This window comes from Petromyzon marinus, chromosome 63 (assembly GCF_048934315.1).
Source record: "Petromyzon marinus isolate PM22_M1 ecotype Great Lakes invasive population chromosome 63, UKy_Petmar_22M1.pri1.0, whole genome shotgun sequence".
Taxonomy (NCBI): Eukaryota; Metazoa; Chordata; class Hyperoartia; order Petromyzontiformes; family Petromyzontidae; genus Petromyzon; species Petromyzon marinus.
In genome coordinates, this window is record NC_133729.1 from 1,537,321 (window position 1) to 1,564,044 (window position 26,724).

The 26,724-nt window shown below is 52.7% G+C and overlaps 1 long non-coding RNA gene across 1 annotated transcript in view; it reads left to right on the plus strand.

The window, feature by feature from the left end:
- The window catches only part of LOC142906299 (uncharacterized), a 34,459-nt gene extending 8,020 nt beyond the window's left edge, over positions 1-26,439 (plus strand). The window contains exon 2 of the long non-coding RNA XR_012930138.1: positions 25,417-26,439. This is a non-coding gene — a long non-coding RNA (uncharacterized LOC142906299). The remainder of the gene's footprint in view (positions 1-25,416) is intronic.
- The last annotated feature ends 285 nt before the right edge of the window (positions 26,440-26,724 follow it).

Here is a 26,724-nt window from a genome sequence, read left to right on the forward strand (position 1 = left end):
CACACACGCACACACGCACACGCACACACGCACACACACACACGCGCACACACGCACACACGCCAACACACGCGCACGGTATATACAGAGAGCGTGACGCTGTCCCGTGTGTTTAAGGCAGTCGCACACGCAATAGGGCAAAACTCCGCTTTGGAGGTTAAGCTGTTACTCTTGTTACAACTCGGACGCACACTGATGCGCTCGCATGTACATGCGTAGCAGTGTGTGTGTGTGGGGGGGGGGGGGGGGGGCGATGGCGTAGTGGTTACTGCGCTGTGTGTGGCTGTGTGTTTCGTCTTTTATGTTTGCGTGGTGGAGTGAGTGGAGCGCTACGAACCCGGGCGAAGTTCAATTCCCGCACCGGGCCCTCATTTGAGGCTGAGCCGACCTAGGCAAGGTCCTGGACCGGTTCAGATAATCGCACACACACACAGACACACGCACACAGACACACACACAGACACACACACAGACACACACACAGACACACACACAGACACACACACACAGACACCACCCCCGCATATTGCCCGAGGAGGTCACGGTGCTCCTTGAATGAGTGGCGCCCCCTCGGTGCTCTTTGCGCGGGTCGAGCGCCATCATTCACCACGTGGCGGGGTGTCGCAACCCCCCACCCATCCACCCCCACCTCTACACCACACACACCACCACAACTACAACCACCACAACAACCACCACCACAACGCACCTCTAACACCCCCCCCCCTCTCAAACCCTCCTCTGTTGACTACGTTCCACTCATTCCCTATATTACTGTCCCTGTGTGCGTGTCCGTATGAGTGTCTGTCCGTTGTTGGTGTGTGTCTGTGTTTATCACTGTCCACGTGTGTGTATGTGTGTGTTCGTGTGTGTCCGTGTGTGCATATATTACTGTCCGTGTGTGTGTACGTCTGTCCGTGTGCGTCTCTCCGTGTCCCAGTGTGTACGTGTGTGTATGTTTTCCTGCCCGTGTGTGTGCGAGTCTGTCCGTGTGTGTCTCTCCGTGTCCCTGTGTATGTATCACTGACCGTGTGTGTGTGTAAGTCTGTTCGTATGTGTGTATCTGTCCGTGTATGTCCGTGTTTGTCTCCGTGCGTGCGTGTATTTGTCTGCGTATTTTTACGTGTCTGTGTCTAAGCGTGCATGGTGTGTGTGTGTGTGAACCTGTGTAAGCGTGCATGTGTATATCTGTGTGTGTGTCTGTCTGTATATGTGTGTATATGTGTGTCTGTATATAGGTGTGAGTGTATCGGTGTCTGGATATCTGCATGTGTATCTGTGTGTCTGTATATCTGTGTGTGTATCTGTGCCTGTATATCTGTGTGTGCATCTGTGTGTCTGTATATCTGTGTTTGTATCTGTGTGCCTGTGTATGTGTGTGCCTGTATATCTGTGTGTGTGTATCTGTATCTGTACATCTGTGTGTATCTGTGTGTCTGTATATCTGTGTGTATATGTGTGCCTGTATATCTGTGTGTGCATCTGTGTCTATATCTGTGTGTATCTGTGTGTCTGTGTATCTGTATATCTGTGTGTGTATCTGTGTGTCTGTGTATCTGTATATCTGTGTGTGTATCTGTCTGCCAGTGTATCTGTGTGCCTGTATATCTGTGTGTGTATCTGTGTGTCTGTGTATCTGTGTGTATCTGTGTGTCTGTATATCTGCGTGTGTATCTGTGTGTCTGTGTATCTGAGTGTCTGTATAGCTGTGTCTGTATATCTGTGTGTGTATCTGTGTCTGTATATCTGTGTTTGTATCTGTGTGTGTATCTGTGTGTCTATATATCTGTGTGTATCTGTGTGTCTGTATATCTGTGTATGTGTATCTGTGTGTCTGTATATCTGTGTGTGTATCTGTCTATCTCTATATCTGTGTTTCTGTATATCTCTCTGTGTGTCTGTATATCTGTGTGTGTGTGCATCTGTGTGTCTGTATATCTGGGTGTGTGTGTATGTGTGGGTGTATCTGTGTGTGTATATCTGCGTGTGTATATCTGTGTATGTGTATCTGTGTTTCTGTATATCTCTGTGTGTGTCTTTATATCTATATGTGTGCATCTGTGTGTCTGTAATTATATGTGCGTGTGTGTTTCTGTATATCTCTGTTGGGAGCGGTATTGTAGCGCGCTGCGCTGTGAACCTGGCGACCCGAGTTCGATTCCCGCTCACGACCAACACCAGTGACGATTATCCGAACCGGTCCTCGGCCTCCCCTAGGTCGACTCAGCCTCAAATTATTACCTGGTGTGGTAAGTAAATACTAGGGAGACAAAGGCGGCCGGGCCTGGTGCTGGCCACCCACCCCCTCGTGTGCCGTTCCGGCCTTCATAGGTGCTTGCTAACAGCACTTGCCCTAAAATTCTGTGAAGGCTACACGGGGGATCTTTGTCTTTGTGTAGCCCTGTCCGCGTGTGTCCGCCCGACATCTCGCCACGTCTGTCCGCGGTTCTTCAAATTGAGGAGGAGGAGGCACACCGAGAGTCCGGAATCACACACACACACACACGACGCGCTGTCTCTGCCGTCTTGAGCATTCAAACTAAAATCCATACACGGTTGATGTTCGGGCGAGGAGGTCGCCATCCAGCAGTGGATCGTCCATGACCGGTGACAATATTGACGACGACGACGATGTTGCAGATAACAGGAATAGCACTCGGGTGAGACTTCGCAGACGCATGCATGTATCGGAGGATACTCCTCGCGGGGTATTCGCATTGAGGTGCCAATTGTCATTTGAGCATTCGCGTATCCGTGTATCCGTGTAAGGTGTACACGCGCGTGTGTCTTTGTGTGTGTGTGTCTGTGTGTGTCGGTGCGCGTGTGTGCGTGTGTCTGTGTGCGTGTGTCAGTGTGTGTCCGTGCGCGTGTGTGCGTGTGTCTGTCTGTGTGCGTGTGTCTGTGTGTGTCGGTGCGCGTGTGTGCGTGTGTCTGTGTGCGTGTGTCTGTGTGTGTCCGTGCGCGTGTGTGCGTGTGTCTGTGTGCGTATGGGGCGGGGAGCGGTGGTGCAGCGGTTAGCGCGCTGGGCTACGAACCTGGCGACCGGAGTTCTATTCCCGCTCACCGGTGACGATTGTCTGAAACGGTACTGGGCCTCCCCTAGGTCGACTCGGCCTCAAATGAGTACCTGGTGCGGTGTGTGAACATTGCCACTGGGGAGACAAAGGCGGTCGGGCGTGGTGCTGGCCATCCAACCCCTCGTGTACCGTTCCGGCCTTCATAGATGCTAGCTAAGAGCACTTGCCCTTACAGTCTAAGGTTATACGGGGGATCTTTGTCTTTGTATATGGGGAGCGGTATTGTGGCAGTTAGCGCTACGCTACGCTACGAACCTAGCGACCCGGCTTCGATTCCCGCTGTGACGATTATCTAAACCGGTTCTGGGCCTTCCCTAGGTCGACCCAGCCTCAAATGAATACCAGAGAGATAAAGACGGCCGGGCGTGGGTGTTGGTCACCCACCCCCTCGTGTGCCACAGTGCCGGCCTTTATAGGTGCTCGCTAACAGCACTTGCCCCTACAGTCTGTTAAGGCTACACGGGGGATCTTTGTATGTGTATGTACGTCCGCGTGTAGAGAGGACGTGCAGTTATCGTGTGCAGGGATGATCACGTTCTAAGTCAGCGCTGGCGTTATATCGAGTATTCGCAGCAGTTGACAGCAGCGATGCAATCTGGTATTCTTACTCACATATGCACACACACACACACTCATATACTCACACTTGGGCGCGCGCGCACACACACACACAAAGACAATGTTCCCCCGTATAGCCTTAACAGAATGTTGGGGCAAGTGCTGTTAGCTAGCGAGCACCTGTGAAGGCACACGAGGGGGTGGGTGGCCAGCATCCACGCCCGGCCGCGTTGTATACACACACACACAGTCACGCCATGTACACACACGTGTATACACACACACAGTCACGCCATGTACACACACACACGTGTATGCACACACACAGTCACGCCATGTACACACACACACACACACGTGTATGCACACACACAGTCACGCCATGTACACACACACACGTGTATGCACACACACAGGCACGACATGTACACACACACGAGAATGCACACACGCACACGCAGTCACACACACAGCACAGGTACACACGTGTATCGTGTATGCACACACGCACACGCAGTCACACACACAGCACAGGTACACACGTGCATGCATACACGCACACACAGTCACGACATGTACACAGACGCACACGTGTATGCACGCACACACACAGTCACACACACACAGCACAGGTGTATGCACACACGCACACGCAGTCACACACACAGCACAGGTACACTTGTAGGTACGGGCCAAACACGCGAGCGAACTGAATCCTTCGAGAGAGTGAGAGAGGAATAGAAAATAGACAACAACAACCAGAGTGTAGCAGACACGCGAACTCACCAAATATCTTCACATCCGCTGCGATTCCATCGCAAGAAGTATAGGACGTTGTTGTGGTGGTGGTGGTCGCGGTGGCGGGGGGTGAACTAAATAAAAATTAACTCTACATTTATAGCAGAATCGCGATGAACTTACAGACGGTGCTCAACGCTGGGGTGTGAAGAGCTTCGCAGCGCATCGGATTCCTCCGCTATAAAAAAAAATATTCCGAAAGCAACCAACACGACAAAATGTTTTATATATATTGATATTCTGATTCCTGTTGTGTTGCAAGCGACGTGCAGACAACCCCTGCAGTCGCTAAGATTGGACCGGTCGCGTCCCGTACTCACAGGCGCAACATCTCCATCGCTTCGTCTCAGCATTACGGCTCGCACCAGCAGAGAACAATATTCAGTTCTCTGACTAGCGGGTCGATGGGGGAGGGGTGGGTGAAGCCGCTACGCCTAATGTGCAGAGAGTAAGAAATAAAAGTGCTTAGTTCAGTGGTTGGGTGGTGTTGCCGAGGAGAGAGAGAGGGGGGGGTGCTCGGTGAGATTGTGGAAGGCGTAGGAGGAGGAGGATGAGGTTAGGTGAGTGGCTGGGTGCTGCGGGATTGGGCTCGGTGTTGGTTAAGAAGGCTGTTTGAGCACAAGACTTTTCTCTTAGTCCCACCCCAACCTCAGCTCGTCGCGCCTCCCACCACGCACTCCAAAATGAAATGATGAAGGCCGCTCCTGATGGGTGCTCGGCTCCTCGAGCCGCTTTGGTCGCTGAGACGCGCGTTAAGTAGAACATCGTCTATCACCCCACCCACCCCTCCTCTCGCACCAAACTTATTTATTGTTGGGCTTTGTCCGTGTGTCCGTCTCTCTATCCGTGTGTCCGTCAGTCTATCCGTGTGTCCGTCTGTCAATCCGTGTGTCCGTCAGTCTATCCGTGTGTCCGTCTATCAATCCGTGTGTCCGTCAGTCTATCCGTGTGTCCGTCAGTCTATCCGTGTGTCCGTCTATCAATCCGTGTGTCCGTCAGTCTATCCGTGTGTCCGTCTCTCGATCCGTGTGTCCGTCTGTCAATCCGTGTGTGCGTCTGTCAATCCGTGTGTCCGTCTGTCAATCCGTGTGTCCGTCTCTCTATCCGTGTGTCCGTCAGTCTATCCGTGTGTCCGTCTCTCGATCCGTGTGTCCGTCTCTCGATCCGTGTGTCCGTCTGTCAATCCGTGTGTCCGTCTCTCTATCCGTGTGTCCGTCTATCCGCCTGTGTGACGAGAGACAAGAGTGAAGGCGGGGAGGGGTCAGACAACTCCAATTTTCTTCCCACGTTCCGCCCTTCGCCCCTTCGCCCTGCGGACGTCGGGAGGGAGACGAATCGCATTGCGTTCGCTCACGAATACAAGCGCGCTCCTTGTTTACTTATTGATCGAATGGCATTAATTTAAAAATAATATATACATATAGAAAACTACTTGTAGTTTCAAGACGCGAATCTTCACACGGAATATCTTGCGAGAGTGTTTGATCTGTAAATAGTGTACATCGCTTGCACGCGTACGCATAGACACACACGTGTCCACAACACGCGTGTGTCCTGTGTGTTGCTTGTGCATGAGCGGTGGTTAGCGCTACGCTGCGCTACGAGCCCGGCGACCCGCGTTCGATTCCCACTCACGGCCAACACCGGCGACGATTATCTGAACCGGTCCTGGGCCTCCCCCTAGGTCGACTCAGCCTTAAAACGAGTACCTGGTGCCGTAAACGTCGCCACTGGGGAGACAAAGGCGTCCGGGCGTGGTATTTTGTTGGCCACCCACCCCCTCGTGTGCCACAGTGCCGGCCTTCATAGGCGGTGCTGCTGCTACTCGCTACCTAACGGCACTTGCCCCAACATTCTGTCGAAGGCTACACGGGGGATCTTTTGTATTATTTGCGTACTCGCGAAGTTTTGAATCGTTCTATTTATTTATAACGTTGCACACCCTCGCATGCGCGTTATATACCATTGTACAATTATAATTGTGTAAGTGCCTTTGTCAATCCACCGCTGGACGAAGGCCTCCTTCTCCAGCAACACCGTCTCGGTGGTGGCGGTTTGTTTGACCATACTTCACCCCGCTGGTCACTGCGGGTAGGGTGAAGGTTGAAGGTGCTGGTGACGAGACAGAGAGGGGTGTGGGTTAGGGGGTGGATGGCGCGAGCCATTCGTTAGCTGTGACTCGCCACTGATGTTCGACTGCAGCCTGGGAATCGAACTGGGGGCTTCACGCCGAAGGGGCTTTATCGCTTAGTGCGCCAACCGCTGCGCCACCGCTCCCCCGTGTTCCACTTGCACGCGGACATACGACGCGCCCACTGCGAATATACATTTGAGACAATACGTACGAAAACCACAATATTGCCGCATTAAATAAATTACAAACGCTTCCGAAATTTGCTTTTTTTTACATTAATCGAACTTATAATATTTAAAATTATATATATATGTGTGTGCGCGCGCGTGTGTGTATTGATGTAAAGCACCCATTTCAATATCGAGACAGATGCTTTTGTAGCTCCGCAGCACCGCGTGATGCGATGATTCTAGGGCGTGGAATTTGGGTTTTGGTAAATCGGTGAATTCGGATGGATGGCAGTGGAAACAAAAGACAAAGAGCCCCCGTGTAGCCTTAACAGACTGTAGGGGCAAGTACTGTTAGCGAGCACCTCTGAACGTCAGCACGGCACACGAGGGGGTGGGGGTGCCAGCAACCACGCCCGGCCGCCTTTGTATCCCAAGTGGCAAAATTTACATACGGCACTACGTGCGTATTTGAGGCTGAGTCGACATAGGGGAGGCCCAAGACCGGTTCAGATAATCGTCACCGGTGTTCGCGGCCTTGAGCGGGAATCGAACTCGGGGTACCGGGTTCGTAGCGCAGCGTAGCGCTGACCACTACACCACCGTTCCCCATTGATAAGTGGGCACACAGGCACGCACACACACACACATATATATATAATCTCTTTCGCGCAATGAGCACAGCACTAAATTGACACGTTCGCATTAACACCGCGTTCCGAATTACATTTTATGAAAACATTTTATGGAAAGTAAAATGCAATTAGCAAAAAAAATAAAAGCTCTCTGTTGTTGTTGCTGTTGTTGCGTCTGATTGCGAGTGATGGTGTTGGTGATAGGAACACGGGTGCTCAACGCGATACGCGCATCCTCTGTTCACTCAGTGACGCCACGTGAATCGTTAATTGACACAATTGGTTACATTGGGGATAATTAAAGCTAATTATATATTTTAGTAATAAATACATACAAATTCGTGCGCAGTTGCAGGTAAATATATAGTGATTTAAATAATGTTTTGACAGAGTTTACGCACCCACAGTCTAATTATCTAATTAACACCAATTAAGATGTAATTAAATATAATACACGCTTTAAAGAACGGTCCGTTATTCGCGCACAGCTGTACATTAAGTTAACTTTGTCACAATTACACGTTGCTCTCAACCCATACACCTATCTTAAGTTTTAAAATGTATACGATTTACAAATGTGAAATCATTCGAAGATTTCTTCACGGGCATATTTGAAGACGTTCACTCAACACGATTTTAACATTTTAAAAGACATTGTTACTACACCTGTATTGATGATGATGATGACCATTTATCATTAACGTGACGAAGTGCAGAACAGCCTAAATGCACAACGAGACACGACTGTCAGCGATATTACTCAACATACAATATCATTTGTTCACGAATTTTTATCAACAATAACAACCTATTCCACGAACGACGCTCGTTTAGTCCACTGCTGGATGAAAGTCGGCCCAAATCGGAACACCGTCCCGATCGTCCCGAGGTGAGTGGCGTGTTTAGATGATCACTCGCCACTCGCTGGCGTTCGTGCAAGTCCGTGGCCCGGGAATCGAACTTAGGTGGGACAGGTTCACAGCACACGCATGGCGCTAATCGCTGCGCACACCACGCTAACCCTCACCTCTCCCCGATGTTATTACACAACAGACAATCTCTCTCTCTCATACTCAATATCATTTTCTGTTGTAGTTAATCCGCGACTCTAATTCAATGCCACCCATTTACAATTTATTCTGTTAATCCACTACTGGAGCAAGGTGTGTGTCTGTGTGTCTGTGTGTGTGTCTGTGTGTGTGTCTGTGTGTCTGCGTGTGTCTGTGTCTGTGTGTCTGCGTGTCTGTGTCTGTGTGTCTGTGTGTGTGTCTGTGTGTCTGTGTGTGTCTGTGTGTCTGTGTGTGAGTATGTGTGTCTGTGTGTTTGTCTGTGTGTCTGTGTGTGTCTGTGTGTGTGTCTGTGTGTGTGTCTCCTCGCGGTTAGCGCGCTGCGCTACGAACCTGGCGACCTGGGTTCGATTCCCGCTCACAGCCGTCAACACCAGTGACGATTATCTGAACCGGTCCTGGGCCTCCCCTAGGTCGACTTAGCGTAAAATGAGAACCTGGTACGTTGTGTAGTAAACATCGCCACTAGGGAGACAAAGGCGGTCGGGCGCGGTGCTGGTCAACCATCCCCTCGTGTGCCGCGTCGCACTTAACCCATCAGTCTGTTACGGCTATGCGGGGGATCTTTGTCTTTGTGGCGGTCGTTTGACCATACTTCACCATCAAATTGTCTACATTCATCTGCGTGTCTATATATAAATAATCGCATGACAGTCGTATTGGATATATATGTAGCCTATGTGTAAACAAGCAGTACCTTATGGACACGTGACTTCCTATGAACCTTAGCCCATCTAACATTACAAAAGAGACTTTGCGCTAAATCTGCGTTGCTTTGCAATGTCACGCTCTATAAACCTTGCGCACATATATTATACATAAGTATTTATATATACACACACACACACATACCGTGATGGGGAGCGGTGGCGCTGTTAGCGCACGGCGCAGACGATGACCCCGCCGCGACCGAGTTTGATTCCCGGCCACGGCTAACATCAGTGGCGAGCTGACATCTCAAACGCGTCCTAGACGCGGTCTCTTCACCATGGCACCCCCCATCCCTTATCAACAACAGGCGCGCACCGATACAGCCCGTGCTCGAAGTTTGGTCAAAGCACGAACGACTCCCATGAACCGAGGGGTGGTCAAAGCACGAACGACTCCCATGAACCGAGGGGTGGTCAAAGCACGAACGACGCCCATGAACCGATCAGGGCGTGCCAGGGGAGAAACCTTCACCCAGCCGTCGATTCACAAAGGTTTGTGTCGAGTATCATTATCATCATCATCATCATGAATGTGAATATTTTATAATCGCAATGTGAACGTTAGAACATGCCACGTGATAAACACAAACAGGAGTAGGTATCTATATATCGGCTGATATTTGTTCGTGATATTATATACATACGCGTGTCTACATATATATACGCGTATACATGTTCATATCTGTACAGGAAACAAAGACATAGACCCCCCCCCCCCCCCCCCCCATGTAGATTTATCAATCTGTGGGGGCAAGTGCCGCTAGCGAGCAGCGCCTCTGAAGGCCGGCACGGCACAACACGAGGGTGGTGCGGGTCCAGCACCACGCCCGGCCGCCTTTGTCTCCCCATCGCACCAGGTACTCATTTGAAGCCGAGTCAACCTAGGGGACGCCCAGGACCTGTATCAGATAATCGTCAACAAGTGGTTGTCGGTGGCCGTGAGCGGGAATGGAACTCGGGTCGCATCGCGTTCGTCGGCGCGACGCGATGCTGCCGAGCCACCAATTTGAGACGAACACGGCCATCGAGGGGGTCTCGTCTGGGCGGCCTAGAGCGGCCTAACCCGGCAGGGGTTTGTCTACCCGGCGCCGTGGACGCACGCGACCCGGGTTCGATTCCCGTTCACGGCCAACACCGGTGACGATTTTATCTGAACCGGTCCTGGGCCTCCACTAGGTCGACTCAGCCTCAAATGAGTACCTGATGCGGTGTGTAGTAAACATCGCCGCTGGGGAGACAAAGGCGGCCGGGCGCGGTGTTGGCCACGCACCCCCTCGGTGTGCCGTGCCGGCCTTTATAGGTGCTCGCTAACAGCACTTGCCCCCTAAAGTCTGTTAAGGCTATACGGGGGATCTTTGTCTTTATCTTTGTGTACTCTGGCATGGTGAACACCCGCCCGTTCACCAACCCCGCCCCCCCCCCCCCCACCTGCTGGGGAGATAATAGCGCTAATTAAGCTAATTAAGTACTGTATAATTGTGTATGTGCAATTGAATGAATGTGCGGTGACTTGAGCAGGAGTGACTCATAATTGTGTTTTATTTTATGTTGGGGTGGGGGAGTCAGATTGCGTGAGTAAAAAAAAAATCGTGTGTGTGTCGTAAGCCCTCTTCCACCCGACACATAGACAAATGAGTAAGTAAAAAACGTGGCCAATGAATCGACCGCTTCAGCAGCAGCAGCAGCAGCGAGAGAGAGCGATCCGCACAAAACGTCTGCGCACGCGACAACTTGATTCATTGTCTGTGTCGGGTGGAGGGTGGGTGCACGACACACATTATTTTTTTTTTACTTACGCCATGCGACACCCCCCTGCCACTCATGAATCGTAATATCGGTGGCGAAAGCCTACCGCAGTACGTGGGACAATGTGGTCTATTGACCAGCGTGGTGAAGTATGGTCAAATCCTCGTACAGCAGCAGCACGATGACCGACACGGCCTTCATCCAGCAGTGGATCTTAAGGGGCCGTCCATAAATGACGTCACGCACCTAGGAGGGGAGGGGGGGTCAGACATTTGTGACGATGTGTGGCGAAGGGGGGGGGGGGATTTGAGAAATGTGACGTCACATAAAATTCCGCAACTTTAAATAAATATAAACAACACGTTCTACTTAATTAAATAGACTTTTTAATAAATGTTTTCTCCTACAACATCAGAGTGCAGCGCCACATTAAATACGCACTACAATGACAATAGTTTAAAGCGATTTGAAGCATGTTTCATATATTTTTTTTTGGGGGGGGGGCAGAGCTTTGTGACGTCATATTTGAGGGGGGGGGGTCTGACTTTTTGTGACGCCGTCTGACAACGGGGGGGGGGGGGGTCAAGTTGTGGTCATTGCCATCTCGAGTAGCCACCGTGGGGATACGGGGAGTTTGCTGCGGTGGACAGCTGAGCTGGAGGGGTTCGGGCGGGGGGGGGGACGAGGGGTGGGGGTGACGGGGGATGGAAAGGAATGCGGCAATGGGGGGGGGAGGGAATGGGGGGGAGGGAATGGGGGGAAGGAATGGGGGGAAGGAATGGGGGGGAGGGAATGGGGTGGAAGGAATGGGGGGAGGACATCGGGGGGAGGGAATGGGGGTGGAGGGAATTGGGGGTGGAGGGAATGGGGGTGATGGGGGGTGGGGGGTCCCCCCCCCTCTTCACTGAATGACCTCCGAGCCCCCAGCGTGGCCACCCCCGCCGCTGGCCTCGCCCACGAGGCCCTGCCTGGGTCAGCGGCAACGCTGATGAGACACCGATTGTCGAGACCGGCCCCAGCGTGTCGCTTGGATTGAAGCAACGTCGACGATAAAGATTCGTGCTACGCAAAAAAAGGCGATGCTTGAGACGCGTTTATTGTTATCTTTATGATATTTTAAAAAATATTTTCAAAAAATTATATATATATAAAACAATTCGCGTTTCTCGAATGCCGCCTAAGACGTTGCGGAAAGCAAAGACGCTCGGCTGAACGTCCACTCCGATAGCAAATACCGTGAAAGCCAAGACATATACCCAGGCCTCTTCTCCACGAAGTGACGGTGACGTCTCCACGGCGCCCGTGCCAGGCTAGGTGCACTTTGAGGGCAGCACGTGACGTGCCGAAGGCGCGTGCTAGGGACCAGGGGGACAGGCGTCCACCACGACTCCAGGCCAAACTCCGTCTGGTCGATCCATGAAAACACCGTGATAGCTACACACACAAAGATCCCCCGTATAGCCTTAACAGACTGTAGGGGCAAGTGCTGTTAGCAAGCACCTATGAAGGCCGGCACGGCACACGAGGGGGTGGGTGACCAGCACCACGCCCGACCGCCTTTGTCTCCCCAGTGGAAATGTTTTACGCACCAGGTACTTATTTGAGGCTGAGTCGACCTAGGGGAGGCCCAGGACCGGTTCAGATAATCGTCACCGGTGTTGGCCGTGAGCGGGAATCAAACCCGGGTCGCCAGGTTCATAGCGCAGCGCGCTAACCGCTACACCACCGCTCCCTATACACACCACATATATACACACGCGCACAACACGTACACCACACACACACCAACACACCGACCCACACACCCACACACCTACACACACCCCCACATACCCACACAAACCCCCACACACACACAACCACACGGCCACACACACCCACACATTCACACCCACACGGCCACACACACCCCCACACACACACCCACACACCCACACGGCCACACACACACACCCCCACACGGCCACACACACGGCCAAACGCACGCACATACATCTCGGATACAAATCTGCTCATCTGCACATCTGTCGGATTTCAAAACGCCCACCCCTAACGTGTGCCTTAACACACGTGAGAGGTGTGTGCGTGTGGGAGTGTGCATCTTGCAAGCCGTACAACAACGGCATCTCTACGTCCACGTGAGTGTGGCTGGACACGTATGTGCTTGTTGGAGCGGTGGCGCAGCGGTTAGCGCAGTTAGACGAGCGGCCAGGGGTAACTTTTCACCGAAAGTGGCGACCTTCGCATCAGTCTCCCTTCGCCGTAGGTCCGACCGCGCCTGAACGTGAGCACCTGGTGAGATATATAACCGGCGTTACCGGGGGAGACAAAGGCGGCCGGGGTTTCGTCGTTCTAAGAGCCCCGCAATGACCCCGCTAGTGCGCCGTGACGGTCTTGCATGGTGCTTGCAACGAGCACTTGCCCCAAACAGTCCGCGTGGGCTTCAGGGGGATCTTTGTCTTTGTGTGTGTGTGTACGAGTGGTGGTGCAGCGGTTAGCGCGCTGCGCTGCGCTACGAACCCGGCGACCCGAGTTCGATTCCAGCTCACGGCCAACACCAGTGACGATTATCTGAACCGGTCATGGGCCTCCCCTAGGTCGACTCAGCCTCAAATGAGTATCTGGTGCGGTGCGTAGTAAACATCGCCACTGGGGAGACAAAGGCGGCCGGGCGTGGTGCTGGCCACCCACCCCCTCGAGTGCCGTGCCGGCCTTCATAGGTGCTCGCAAACAGCACTTGCCCCCACAGTCTGTTAAGGCTACACGGGGGATCTTTGTCTTTGTGGTGGTAGTTTAGTGGTTAGCGAACTGGCGAGTTCGTTTACAACATAGGAGGGGAATATTGGAACGGGTCCGTGACCTCCCCTAGGTCGATACAACCTTAAATGAGTACCTGCACGGTGCTGAGCGTAAAGGCTATCACAGGAGAGACAAAGGCGGCCGGGCGTGGTGTTGGCCACCCACCCCTTCGAGTGCCGTGCCGGCCTTCATAGGTGCTCGCTAACTTCACTTGCCCCGACACTCCGATTTATGTGTTATACATGTTCGTGAATTTAGCACAAGATTGGCAGGGCATGTCAGTCGATGTTGTTGTTGTTGTTGTTAACGGCTATCCTTAATTTTAAAACGTTACACTCGTGCACATGTCATGAATGGAACACGCGGCGTGTACAATGTTTTACATTATCGATGTGCGGATATTCGAGATCGCGTTTTAAAAACGCGTGTCTGTGTACAGAGATCCCCCGTGTAGCCTGCAACAGACTGTTGGGGCATGCGCTGTTAGCGAGCACCTATCAAGGCCGGCACGGCAAAACAGGTGGGTGGGTGGCCGCCACCACGCCCAGCCGCCTTTGTCTCCCGAGTAGCGATGTTTACACACCGCACAAAGGCAATCATTAGAGGCTGAGTCGACCTATCGGAGGCCCAGGAACGGTTCAGATAATCGTCACCGGTGTTGGCCGTAAGCGGGAATCGAACCCGGGTCGCCGGGTTCATTGCGCAGCACGCTACCCCCCACACTACCGCTACCCCCCACACTACCGCTACCCCCCACACTACCGCTACCCCCCACACTACCGCTACCCCCCACACTACCGCTACCCCCCACACTACCGCTACCCCCCACACTACCGCTACCCCCCACACTACCGCTACCCCCCACACTACCGCTACCCCCCACACTACCGCTACCCCCCACACTACCGCTACCCCCCACACTACCGCTACCCCCCACACTACCGCTACCCCCCACACTACCGCTACCCCCCACACTACCGCTACCCCCCACACTACCGCTACCCCCCACACTACCGCTACCCCCCACACTACCGCTACCCCCCACACTACCGCTACCCCCCACACTACCGCTACCCCCCACACTACCGCTACCCCCCACACTACCGCTCCTCCCCACACTACCGCTCCCCCCCACACTACCGCTACCCCCCACACTACCGCTACCCCCGACACTACCGCTACCCATCCCCCGTGTAGCCTTTCGCAGCGTGGTGGGCAAGGGCTGTTAGTTGGCGAGCACCTCTCGGACGCAGACAGCGTGGCCAGAGCCACGCCTGGCCGCCTTTGTCTCCCCGACATTAGCACACCGCACGATAGCCACACGTTGATGGCTGAGTCGGCCGATAGATGAGACATGGGAGCGGTTTACAGATCGCTCAGGTGGCCGAGTTTCGTCACGCAGCGAGATACATTTCCATGTTACCGGTTCCGACATATATACAAAGACAAAGTTCCCCCGTATAGCCTTTAACAGACTGCTGGGGCAAGTGCCGTTCGCGAGCAACTATGAAGGTCGCCAGTGCACACGAGGGGGTGAGTGGCCAGCACCGCGCACGACCGCCTTTGTCTCCCCCAGTGGCGATGTTCACACACAGCACCAGGTACTCCTTTGAGGCTGAGTCGACCTAGGGGAGGCCCAAGGACCGGTTAAAATGATCGTCACTGGTGTAGCACACACGTACATATACAGTACACAAACACAGCACCCCCGTGTAGCCTTGATAGACTGTTGGGGCAAGTGCTTTTAGCAGCGAGCAGCACCTGTGAAGGGCGAACACGACACGCGAGGGGGTGGGTGGCCAGCACCACGCCCGGCCGCCTTTGTCTCCCTCGTGTCGATGTCTTGTACATCCCACCAGGAACTCATTTAAGTTTGAGTCGACTTAGGGGAGAGGGGGGGGGGGGGGTGGGCGGGCGGGCGGCTTGGACCGGTTCACCGACTGTCCGTGAGCTGGACTCGAACTCTCGAGCGGCGATTCCACGACCGCAGTGCGCTAACCGCTGCGCCACCGCTCCCGGCATGCACGCACTCGCTCGGACACTACCGGGACTATGCTCAGCCTGGGCCCCGAGGCATCGCAGCTGCGCCTCACGCCACGCCACTCAAGGCTTTGGGTGCCCCACGTTGTTTGAATAAACGGCCGGGTCCATCCATGGCGTTGGCGTCGGTGCAAGGCCGACATTAATTCAAACAATATTCGCACGGTTGCACACACACACGTGTATATATATACGGAGAAGTTATAACTAAGCAGGGACGTTTCTCAGAAACGTCGCTTATCTCCATATCTATAAAAGGCAAATTTGTGATTTTGTGTGACTGTTCAAAATGTTTAGCGTACTTCCCGACATGCAACATACTTGAAATTTGCCACGTGGGTATTTTCCAGACTGTACACCATGCAAACATTATAAAAATATACTTTTTTTGGGGGGGGGGAGCTCAATAATGCATATATTTTTTGCGCGTCAAGTGAGCTGTGACGTCAAATCTGTCACGTGACCCGCGCATGTGGAAGCGTAACGCATTGTAGTGTAGTGGTTAGCGCGCTGTCTGTGTGTATCTGTGTGTGTGTCTGTGTGTGTCTGTCTGTGTGTCTGTCTGTGTGTGTGTGCAAGTGTAACGCATTGTAGTGTAGCGGTTAGCGCGCTGTCTGTGTGTATCTGTGTGTGTGTCTGTGTGTGTCTGTCTGTGTGTGTGTCTGTCTGTGTGTGTGTCTGTCTGTGTGTGTGTGCAAGTGTAACGCATTGTAGTGCAGCGGTTAGCGCTACGCCGCGCTACGAACCCGGCGACCCGAGTTCGATTCCCGCTCATGGCCACAACCGGTGACGATTATTTGAACTCGGTCCTGGGCCTCCCCTAGGTCGACTCAGTCTCAAACGAGTAACTGCTGTGGTGTGTGAACATCGCCACTGGGGAGACAAAGGCGGCCGGGCGTGGTAAATCCAAGTCCCGGGGAGTAAAGCTGGGGGGGGGTCTGACTTTTTGTGACGCCGTGTGACGAGGGGGGGGGGGTCAAAAATTGAGAGAGCCTTGACACTGAACGAGGATCTCCGGTTGAACGCAAATGGATGAACGGATGATGGATGGATGGACGGAGGTGACTAGACGTGGGGCGAGGGGGGAGGGCTAACACGAGGGGTGGAGGTTCATCCGTGTGGACACGGCTGGGTAAATAATAATAAGTGGGGAGCGGTGGTGTAGCGGTTAGCGCTACGCTGTGCTATGAACCCAGCGAGCCGGGTTCGATTCCCGCTCACGGCCAACACCAGTGACGATTATCTGAACCGGTCCTGGGCCTCCTCCCCTAGGTCGACTCAGCCTCAAATTAGTATCTGGTGCGGTGTGTAAACATCACCACTGGGGAGACAAAGGCGGTCGTGCGTGGTGCTGGCCACCCACCCCCTCGTTGGCCGTGCCGGCCTTCATTTATAGGTGCTCGATAACAGCGCTTGCCCCTACATTCTGATAAGGCTATACGGGGGATCTTTACATTCTCTTTGGTTCTTTCGGTAAAGTCACGTAGGTATAAATAAAATAAGTAAAATCACGACGTTTCGGGTGCAACACAAGCGTCCGTCATCAGGTGGGACGACCACAGCAAGACACAATTGCTGAAGTGGGCAAAAGGGCTGCTGTGGCAAGAGGCTTTATACTGTAGGTCAGAGAGGGGGGAGGAGCCTCTTGTCGGTAAGAGAGGGGGGAGGAGCCTCTTGTCGGTAAGAGAGGGGGGAGGAGCCTCTTGTCGGTAAGAGAGGGGGGAGGAGCCTCTTGTCGGTGAGAGAAGGGGGAGGAGCCTCTTGTCGGTAAGAGAGGGGGGAGGAGCCTCTTGTCGCTAAGAGAGGGGGGAGGAGCCTCTTGTCGGTAAGAGAGGGGGGAGGAGCCTCTTGTCGGTAAGAGAGGGGGGAGGAGCCTCTTGTCGGTAAGAGAGGGGGGAGGAGCCTCTTGTCGGTAAGAGAGGGGGGAGGAGCCTCTTATCGGTAAGAGAGGGGGGAGGAGCCTCTTGTAGGTAAGAGAGGGGGGAGGAGCCTCTTGTCGGTAAGAGAGGGGGGAGGAGCCTCTTGTAGGTAAGAGAGGGGGGAGGAGCCTCTTGTCGGTAAGAGAGGGGGAGGAGCCTCTTGTCGGTAAGAGAGGGGGGAGGAGCCTCTTGTCAGTAAGAGAGGGGGGGGGAGGAGCCTCTTGTCGGTAAGAGAGGGGGGAGGAGCCAGGGAGGAGAGATAGAGAGGGGGGTGTGGGGTAGGGGGAGTGGCAAGTGGGTGATGGAGAACAGAGCGAGGTTCGTGAGCCCACTGTGCCCTAAACCGTTGTGGGGGTGCATGAGTTCGATTCGGACATCGTCAAGAGGTGAGCGCGTGAATTCAGAAACGTTTCCGGTGTGTGCCAGTGAGGGAGGGAGGGGGTGCGGGGCCTGGGGCGAACCCCGCCCCCACGACGGACACCGTGACGTCGAACCGCGCCCCCCTCCACCCCCGTCGCCTCACTTTGTAGAACGTCGCCTCACTGTGTAGAACGTCTCCTCGCTTTGTAGAAAGTCGCCTCACTTTGTAGAACGTCGCCTCACTTTGTTAAACGTCGCCTCACTCTGTAGAACGTCGCCTCTCTTTGTAGAACGTCGCCTCGCTTTGTAGAACGTCGCCTCGCTTTGTAGAACGTCGTCTCACTTTGTAGAACGTCGCCTCACTTTGTAGAACGTCGCCTCACTTTGTAGAACGTCGTCTCACTTTGTAGAACGTCGCCTCACTTTGTAGAACGTCGCCTCACTTTGTAGAACGTCGCCTCACTTTGTAGAACGTCGCCGCACTTTGTGGAACGTCGCCTCACTTTGTGGAACGTCGCCTCACTGTGTAGAACGTCGCCTCACTTTGAAAAACGTCGCCTCACTCTGTAGACCGTCGCCTCACTTTGTGGAACGTCGCCTCACTGTGTAGAACGTCGCCTCACTTTGTAGAACGTCGCCTCACTCTGTAGAACGTCGCCTCACTTTGTAGAACGTCGCCTCACTTTGTAGAACGTCGCCTCACTTTGTAGAACGTCGCCTGACTTTGTAGAACGTCGCCTCGCTGTGTAGAACGTCGCCTCACTTTGTAGAACGTCGCCTGACTTTGTAGAACGTCGCCTCACTTTGTAGAACGTCGCCTCTCTTTGTAGAAGGTCGCCTCACTTTGTAGAACGTCGCCTCACTTTGTAGAACGTCGCCCCACTTTGTAGAACGTCGCCTCGCTTTGTAGAACGTCGCCTCACTTTGTAGAACGTCGTCTCACTTTGTAGAACGTCGCCTCACTTTGCAGAACGTCGCCTCTCTTTGTAGAACGTCGCCTCACTTTTTAGAACGTCGCTTCTCTTTGTAGAACGTCGTCTCACTTTGTAGAACGTCGCCTCTCTTTGTAGAACGTCGCGTCTCTTTGTAGAACGTCGCCTCGCTTTGTAGAACGTCGCCTCACTTTGTAGAACGTCGCCTGACTTTGTAGAACGTCGCCTCGCTGTGTAAAACGTCGCCTCGCTGTGTAGAACGTCGCCTCACTTTGTAGAACGTCGCTTCACTCTGTAGAACGTCGCCTCTCTTTGTAGAACGTCGCCTCACTTTGTAGAACGTCGCCTCGCTTTGTAGAACGTCGCCTCGCTTTGTAGAACGTCGCCTCACTTTGTAGAACGTCGCCTCACTTTGTAGAACGTCGCCTCACTTTGTAGAACGTCGCCGCACTTTGTGGAACGTCGCCTCACTTTGTGAAACGTCGCCTCACTGTGTAGAACGTCGCCTCACTTTGAAAAACGTCGCCTCACTCTGTAGAACGTCACCTCACTTTGTGGAACGTCATCTCAAAGTGTAGAACGTCGCCTCACTTTGTAGAACGTCGCCTCACTCTGTAGAACGTCGCCTCACTTTGTAGAACGTCGCCTGACTTTGTAGAACGTCGCCTGACTTTGTAGAACGTCGCCTCACTTTGTAGAACGTCGCCTCACTTTGTAGAACGTCGCCTCACTTTGTAGAACGTCGCCTAACTTTGTGGAACGTCGCCTCACTTTGTAGAACGTCGCCTCACTTTGCAGAACGTCGCCTGACTTTGTAGAACGTCGCCTCGCTGTGTAGAACGTCGCCTCACTTTGTAGAACGTCGCCTGACTTTGTAGAACGTCGCCTCACTTTGTAGAACGTCGCCTCTCTTTGTAGAAGGTCGCCTCACTTTGTAGAACGTCGCCTCACTTTGTAGAACGTCGCCCCACTTTGTAGAACGTCGCCTCGCTTTGTACAACGTCGCCTCACTTTGTAGAACGTCGTCTCACTTTGTAGAACGTCGCCTCACTTTGTAGAACGTCGCCTCTCTTTGTAGAACGTCGCCTCACTTTTTAGAACGTCGCTTCTCTTTGTAGAACGTCGTCTCACTTTGTAGAACGTCGCCTCTCTTTGTAGAACGTCGCGTCTCTTTGTAGAACGTCGCCTCGCTTTGTAGAACGTCGCCTCACTTTGTAGAACGTCGCCTGACTTTGTAGAACGTCGCCTCGCTGTGTAAAACGTCGCCTTGCTGTGTAGAACGTCGCCTCACTTTGTAGAACGTCGCCTCACTTTGTAAAACGTCGCCTCACTTTGTAGAACGTCGCCGCACTTTGTGGAACGTCGCCTCACTTTGTGGAACGTCGCCTCACTGTGTAGAACGTCGTCTCACTCTGTAAAACGTCGCCTCACTTTGTAGAACGTCGCCTCACTTTGTAGAACGTCGCCTCACTTTGTAGAACGTCGCCTGACTTTGTAGAACGTCGCCTCACTTTGTAGAACGTCGCCTCGCTTTGTAGAACGTCGCCTCGCTTTGTAGAACGTCGCCTCACTTTGTGGAACGTCGCCTCACTTTGTAGAACGTCGCCTCGCTTTGTAGAATGTCACCTCGCTTTGTAGAACGTCGCCTCGCTTTGTAGAACGTCGCCTCACTTTATAGAACGTCGCCTCGCTTTGTAGAACGTCGCCTCACTTTGTGGAACGTCGCCTCGCTTTGTAGAACGTCGCCTCACTTTGTAGAACGTCGCCTCACTTTGTAGAACGTCGCCTCACTTTGTGGAACGTCGCCTCGCTTTGTATAACGTCGCCTCGCTGTGTAGAACGTCGCCTCACTTTGTAGAACGTCGCCTCGCTTTGTAGAACGTCGCCTCGCTTTGTAGAACGTCGCCTCACTTTGTGGAACGTCGCCTCACTTTGTAGAACGTCGCCTCGCTTTGTAGAACGTCACCTCGCTTTGTAGAACGTCGCCTCACTTTGTAGAACGTCGCCTCGCTTTGTAGAACGTCGCCTCACTTTGTAGAACGTCGCCTCGCTTTGTAGAACGTCGCCTCACTTTGTGGAACGTCGCCTCGCTTTGTAGAACGTCGCCTCGCTTTCTTGAACGCCGTGGCAAAGTTTCAACTTCAGACGGCCTCCCGCCGTGGCGAGACACAAGCCAACGAGCACTTATTGCCAACGCCGAAGAGAGACAACACCGTGCCGACTACATCGCCATCAACCCCTTATCAGTGCCCGACATTATTAAAGACCAATTCCCACCTCATTGGTCATCCCGTGCCCCTTGTAAATCTCAACGTTCAACCCACAAAGTCGCATCACAAGGGGAGAAACACACAAACAAATAGATATTCTTTTTGCCCGTGTTGAAACGGCTGTAGTACGCCTTGCGGACCAGGTAACTCATTTTCCCTTCGCGAGAGTAATACGGGGGGCAAAACCGTGTTGGTTGACATCTGTGGGACTGCTCTGCTGGGCCATCACTCCGCTGGTGGCAAGCGGCGCATCAAAACAGCATCGATGTGCGGCGTTGGCGGCTTTAAGCAAACACGTCGACGAAATAAAATCATTGACGTCCACCGTGACTCGAATAGTTTCGTTCCATTTATGAAGCGGCTAACTCTGGCGCGCGCACACGTGGTCACGACGAATTCACTCGTGGGTTCGAGTCATTTGAAACAATGCTTGCGGCGCATTCATTAAAGCCGCGTCAAAAGTGCGGCAGGTGTTATACGCTGCACACACGCACACACGCGGCAAGTTGGTACAGAATACATTTTTCAATTTGATTTAAAAAAAATGACACTAATCACAAACCCCGCGATGACCAGCGTGGTAAAGTATGCCCAAAGCAACTCGCATGACCGATGCGTCGTTGGGAACCCCCCCCATCCCCATCCATCCATCCCTGTATTTACCATATCTGATGGTAACAATGAAGACTGATGGCTGAGTAACATCGTCACGAGCGTTATGGAAGAACTCTGCTGCTGTCGTAGCGAGCAGAGTGGAACAACGTGGACGGGTTTCCCCCTCCACATTTAGAAACGTGCATCGAGATTATTGAGATTCATTTCGGCTGCTGTGAGTTAATAGCTCCGTAGGCTTTGCCTGGTAGGATGGGGATGGTTTAGTTGTTGTGTTTGTTTGTATTTGGGTGATTTGTTTACCATTCTTGCGCTATTATCGTGTTTGTGTCACTGTTTGTTGTTGTAACGCTCTTACCCCGTGCCCCGACTGGACATTTGTTGATAAAAGAGCTTAGTAGCTCATCGGAATTCCTTCCGTAGTCTAAAGTACAACATTCTCATTCTGATCATCATCGCACACCTGTTGGTTTTGAGATTCCCCCTTCCGCGAAGACGCTGGTGGTGGAACCATCAACCGCATCACCAGGACATCAACACAAGGCCGCAAGCGCACGTCTCCTTTATGAACGGGACGATGGTTAAAGACTCGAGTCACAGTGGCGGGCGATCGTGACCATGCAACCAAAAACTATGGACCCACTTAGTAAAGCCATAGAGACACAAATGGATACGCAGAGACTCCATGGAGATGCACACTCATCGAGAAACAACAACAACCGCCATTCGCCACTAAGTGGCGCTGACGTCACCACGACGCTTGTGCCAGGCCATGTGCACCTTGAGGCTACGTGAAGTGTCGAACGCCCCCTGGCAGGAGGTCACGGGGCAGACCCAAGTGCCACGGGTCGACTGACTGAGATGACTGAGATGACTGGCTGGTGCACCACCTGTGCCCCCTACTGTGCCAACCTGCTGTGCTTTAGCCACCCGGCGCTCCGCTCGTTGTTCTGAGCGTCGCTCCTCCGCCCTCCGTTGTTGTTGGAGTGCGACTGCCTGCCAACTGCCCAGTAGCGTCCTTCACGAGCCTCCTCCACAGAGGCCGATCTTAACACCGAAGTTACCAGTCATCGGCAAGTCCACTCAGCTCCACGTCCTCCTGTACCACGTCACTCCATCTCTTCTCTAGCCCGTGCCGCGCCCGTTTAGCCCCCTCGATCCGGCCGAACAAAAGCTGTTTAGGCATGCGGCGACTGGGCATGAGGGGCTACATGGCCCAGCCAACGCATCGAGATACACAGAGGCACTCAGAGTGACACGGAGAGATACATTAAATACAGACAAGCAACAGTGGCGCGCGTTTGTGGTCATGGCAAGCAAAACTATGGACCCACGTAGTAAAGCCACTGTGGTCTCCGATGCTTTTGAACGAGGAAGCAGCAAAACGACACGAGTTGCACATTCTAAATGTTGTTGTGGGTTTACTCTCCAACAAACAAACAAACCGCTGTTTGCTGTACTAGTGACGAGGAATTGGCGCGTTTTGTTTACTTGGGCAAAACCTTACGAATTGGCTGTGTCGAGTGGTGGCTTGGTTTCACGACGCATTTATATTTTACGCGATATCACCCAAAACCCTCTACTGTGGACGAACTCTCTCTAACTCTCTCTCTGAAGCCTTCTCGTCGTGGTCAGCAGTAGCAGCAGTAGCAGCAGCAGCAGGAGACCTCAACGTTGGAATTCACTGCTGCTACTGTCACCAGGCGCAAGCACAGCAGCATTGTTGTGCGGTGGTTGGTGGGCGAGCCATCGCAAAACGGGCAGGTGAACACTCCCCGTGCCGCACACGGGGGCGAAGGGGCGCTGTCCATGGTGCTGAGCGGGCCCGGCACTAACGCGGCGCCCTGGACTCAATGGTCTCTCTCGCTGCCTCTCTCCTCCTCCTCCTCTCTCCTCCTCGTCTCTCCTCCTCTCTCGTCTCTCTTCTCCTCGCTCGTCTTTTTTCCTCCTCTGTCTCTCTCCTCCTCTGTCTCTCCTCCTCTCTCGTCTCTCTTCTCCTCGCTCGTCTTTTTTCCTCCTCTGTCTCTCTCCTCCTCTGTCTCTCCTCGTCTCTCCTCCTCCTCCTCTCTTTTTTTTTGCGATCAGAGGAAACAAGAAGATACTCGGTGTAGTCGGCACTTTGCTTCGTTCATCATTTCGTTTATTGCGCGTGTGGTTTTTTCAATGCTTTGCTTTATGTGCACCCCCCCCCGCCCCCCGCCTTTTGAAACGAAAGATTTCACAAAAGACTTCGCGCTCTGCTCTCCTCCTTATCCCTTCCCTCTCTCTCTCTACCCCCTCTCTCTACCCCCCCCCCCCCCACTCTCTCTCTCTACCCCCTCTCTCCCTACTCTATGTCTATGTTTCCCCTGTTTTCTATGCAATATTTTTTTCTATCTCTCTCCTCATCTTTCCTCCTCTCTCCTCTCTCGCCTCCTCTCTCCTCCTCTCTCGCTCCCCCTCTCTTCTGCTCATCATTCTCATCTACTGACAGCGCCTTAAGCGGCCCATCAGTGGCTCTCGTTTAAATCGCAGTGTGTAAATAAAGAGTTGAACATTTGCTGCCCCCCCCCTCCGCCCCCCCCTCAAATACCTACCCGTATTGCACCTTATTGCGATGGAAACCATGTCGGTATGTTGTGCGTGTGTGTGTATCAATTATACAGTGGGGAGCGGTAATGTAGCGGTTAGCGCTGAGCTGCGCTACGAACCCGGCGAACCGAGTTCGATTCCCGCTCACGGCCAGCACCCAGCGACGATTATCTGAACCCATCCTGTGCCTCCCCCTAGGTCGACTGAGCCTCAAACGAGTACCTGGTGCGGTGTGTAGTAAACAACGCCACTGGGGAGACAAAGGTGGTCGGTGCGTGGTGCTGGCCACCCACCCCCTCGTGTGCCGTTTCGGCCTTCGTAGGTGCTCGCTAACAGCACTTGCCCCAACAGTCTGTTGAGGCTACACTGGGGGGGGGGGGAATCTTCGTCTATTTTTTTGATGATCAAACTACAAATTGAACAAGCTGGGTCACGAGTTCGCCGGCTGGCTGCTGACGGGTCTACTCTCCGCCGCGGACAGCGACTTTTTGTCGTCAGCGGCCGCTGCTGCGACGTTGCTACCGTGAACTCGCCGGGTAACAGGCGGCGCGGGGGGATCTCCGTGCGAAGACGAAATCGTCGCGCTGATTTTAAACGGTGGAAGAAGTTCGTTTCGGCGTTTTGAACAAGGGGAGAATAAAAACGATTCTAATACAAGCTATCGAGACCCACGAGGTGCGGGTGACAAATACAAAAAGGCTGAGCACAACGAAGGCAGAATTTCTCTTTGACATTTGGGCTTCTATTAATGTGATCCTTTGACACGCGTGTTCTTTAAATCCTAAATCATATACTGGGTGATACCAAAAAAACAAAACCTCACCAAACATATTCCCCCCTGGCATTGTGTTACGTAAAATGAAAATGAGATAACTGTAGGGGCTGGGAGTAAAGGAGGATTTGTGTTTATAACATTACCGCGGACAGCCGAGCTTAAACTCTCCGTTGCTCGTTCACAACAACTACAACAACAATAATACAGTAATAAGTAATCATGCGATGTTGTTGTTGTTACTTTCAGGGAAGCCTCTGTGAGTCTCAAGACTTCCAGCTGTGATCAGGAGGGTCGTGCGCAGGCAATGGTTGGCTGATGTCTGGACGTGCGTGGTGCATGCTGTGGTGTTTGTGGTGCACGCTGTGGTGTTTGTGGTGCACGCTGTGGTGTTTGTGGTGCGCGCTGTGGTGTTTGTGGTGCGCGCTGTGGTGTTTGTGGTGCACGCTGTGGTGTTTGTGGTGCACGCTGTGGTGGTCGTGGTGCACGCTGTGGTGGTTGTGGTGCGCGCTGTGGTGTTCGTGGTGCACGCTGTGGTGTTCGTGGTGCACGCTGTGGTGGTTGTGGTGCACGCTGTGGTATTTGTGGTGCACGCTGTGGTGTTTGTGGTGCACGCTGTGGTATTTGTGGTGCACGCTGTGGTGTTTGTGGTGCACGCTGTGGTGTTTGTGGTGCACTCTGTGGGGTTTTTGGTATTCACGAAGTTTTCGGCCACGCGATGTTCACAGCCACTTTCGGTTTGTACTGCAACGTTAAATATTTTAGTGTGTATTTATGCATAACGTGTATATTGTTATTCAACATCGTTACATCGTGAAATACACGGAGAATCGAACGCGTTTAATGGTCTTGTGCGTCTTTATCGGTTGTATTTTTTTCATCATGGACTGAAATTGTGTGTAGGATGAACAGCTACGCATAAAAACATTACGATTTTTTTATAACAATAATTACGGGCTGTGGGGAGCGAACCCTTTGCAAAACGTCGTAACCGAATAACATTTTACGTGTTTTGTTTTAGGTGTGGAATTATCTCACTTATAGTATAAATAATATGCATATATATGTTACACACATATATACAAACATACACACGCGCGCTCATTAAGGGCCGGTAAGTATATGCTGCGTATATATTGGAGAGCGTGATATTGAACAGGTAAGAGACACACGTTGGATATATTCGGAAAAGTCCATCATCCTATACGAATGACGCGTGAGTAATTTGCCTGTATTTTTGTAAAATTAACACCGAATAAAATCAGAATTACATCACAGGTGTGTGCGTGTTTATTCACAAATTACAATTCCCGTTGCCCCGTACACTTTCGCCTCTTCTCTGTCGTGTCAACAACAACAACAACACCAACAACATAATAATATAATTATATCAGCGGGATGTCTTGTTCATTCATTCACCAAAACATCGAGTTACCAGCGTCGGCTAGCCAACTCACCGAATCAACGCGTGCGACGTGCGGACTGTCGGCTGGAACAACGTCAACGCAGACTGCCATTTCACGCGAGGACGCGCTGATCACATTTGCGAATTCGACG